Source organism: Arachis ipaensis, chromosome B03 (genome assembly GCF_000816755.2).
Source record: "Arachis ipaensis cultivar K30076 chromosome B03, Araip1.1, whole genome shotgun sequence".
NCBI lineage: Eukaryota > Viridiplantae > Streptophyta > Magnoliopsida > Fabales > Fabaceae > Arachis > Arachis ipaensis.
Window position 1 is genome coordinate 8,873,201 of NC_029787.2, and position 2,148 is coordinate 8,875,348.

Genomic DNA, 2,148 nt, shown 5'->3' on the forward strand with positions numbered 1-2,148 from the left:
GTTAAAATAATTAGTTGATATTGATCGAAAAAAAAATAATTATCTATCTTAATTCAAAAAATAAATACTAGTCAATAAAATAGAAAAGTAGTAAAATATAAAAAATAAAACAAATATTGACCGATTATTAATTAAAAATAAATTTAATTCATAATCTTTTTTCGAGATTATATTTATACAATAGGTCAAAGAGTGTAACATTACTGATCAATTAGGCTTTGGTAGGGATGGCAAAACTTAGACGCAGGAATTTCTGCCGGGACGGTCTCGAATGGGGATTTGACGGTGGAAATTTTTTTTTATAGGGATGATTGGGACAACAAACCAGAGACTACCACCATAACAGGATACTACAATTGCAACGTAGGCTAGATGCCCTCATAGCTGATGAGGTACGATCTGTCTTAGTTTATAATGTATTACATTTAGTGCTCTTTCATGTCTAATTATTAGAATTTATGTAATTTTCAATTTCATTGGACACCTTACAAGGATCCCTAGTTATAGCACATGGCTCCTGACTGAATTAGAAGTGTTGGAGAGATGCATATATGGAGAGTAGGGATGGCAAAATTTCTCGAGACGCGGGGATCTCTGCGGGGACTGCCCCGAATGGGGATCCAATTGTGGGAAATTTTTTCCGCGGGGATGGGGATGGGGGACAAAATTCCTCCGAAGCAAGCGTGGGAACCCGAGCGGGGATCCCCGCCCCGTCCCCGCTATTCCCCGAAATTTATGAATTCCTTAAATTATCCTTAATAGTTTATTTCTCATATGTGTTTTTTAGTCATTTTTCACACACACATATATAGAAACCCAAAACTCCTAATCTGCATTTGTATAACCCTTCTTCAATTCAGAGATCCCTAACACTGTCCATACTCCATCCAATCTATCTGCAGTCACTCTCTCGCCACTCTCCCTTCTCACTGCATCGTCACAACTCACGGTGCCATCACCCTCACTGCATCATGCTCTCTATTTGCGGTGTTTCTTTCCATAAATATGTCGTCGTGTCCATTTTTCTCTTTGTTGTCGTGTCTCCTACTTCGTCTACTGCTCTGGCATGCCGTTGCATCCCCACTACATCATTTTAAAAGAAGTCATCATCTTGTCATTTAGACTTTTTGTATAAAATCTTGCTATTTTTGTATATAATGGATACTTGCACCTCTATTGTATGGAAATTAATAATTAGTTAGAGCTATCACATAGATGGAGAATGGGATCCCCGCAAGAATTGAGACCCTGTGGAAAATGGGGATAGAGAGCGATATTTTCCCACAGTAAGAAACAGGAATGGAGACGGGAAGCAAATCTGGAGGGCGAGGATGGAGAGCAGAGAAGCATTCCTCGCCCCCGCCCTGCCCCGTTGACATCCCTAATCTTCGGTCAGATTAAATTAATTTATTAATTATAATAAAAGTATACTAGCATTTTCTATACATTTTGCAAGAATTCCTCAAGTTCACCATTATATGATAGTAGTAACTATGAAAATGGTGATTATTATAATGATATAATATTAAAATCTGTGCCATTAATAGGGGCATTTGTAAGTTAGGGAAATTTTTAAAATGTACTAAACTTTCAGGAAACAACCCAACACCGTAAATGAAAGTATGCTGTGCTTTGCAAAAATAATCGTCACATGAAAATGATTCCGTAAAATTAATTAGGTACCCAGCTTCAACTAGTAATAAGTAACAAGTAGTACTAGTACATTTCCAACATTATTTTGCTTTTTAAAAAAAGAAATATGTTTGCCACAATCATTATGTCACGTTTTCATTTTATATATCGTGTTATACAATATGAAGATTAGTAATATTTATGAATATATAGTTGAACCATTGATGGTGTCAAATTAATGTGGCATGCACTCAGTACACATTATTTGCTCATACATATAAACAGTAGGGTTTGATCCTCATTCATTTTGCAGGTTTGTGTTCGTTATTGTCCAAACGTATATTTGAAGCTTAACCAGGATTACACTTTGCTTCTATTGCACGAACAAAGTACAAAATGTTGTTACGTATATCTATCTTCGTACTTAGATGAGTAGAATTTTATTTTAATGCACTTAAATATGTTAACCTTATTTTTATATAATTATTCAATTAAATTTATATAATTAGATAATTC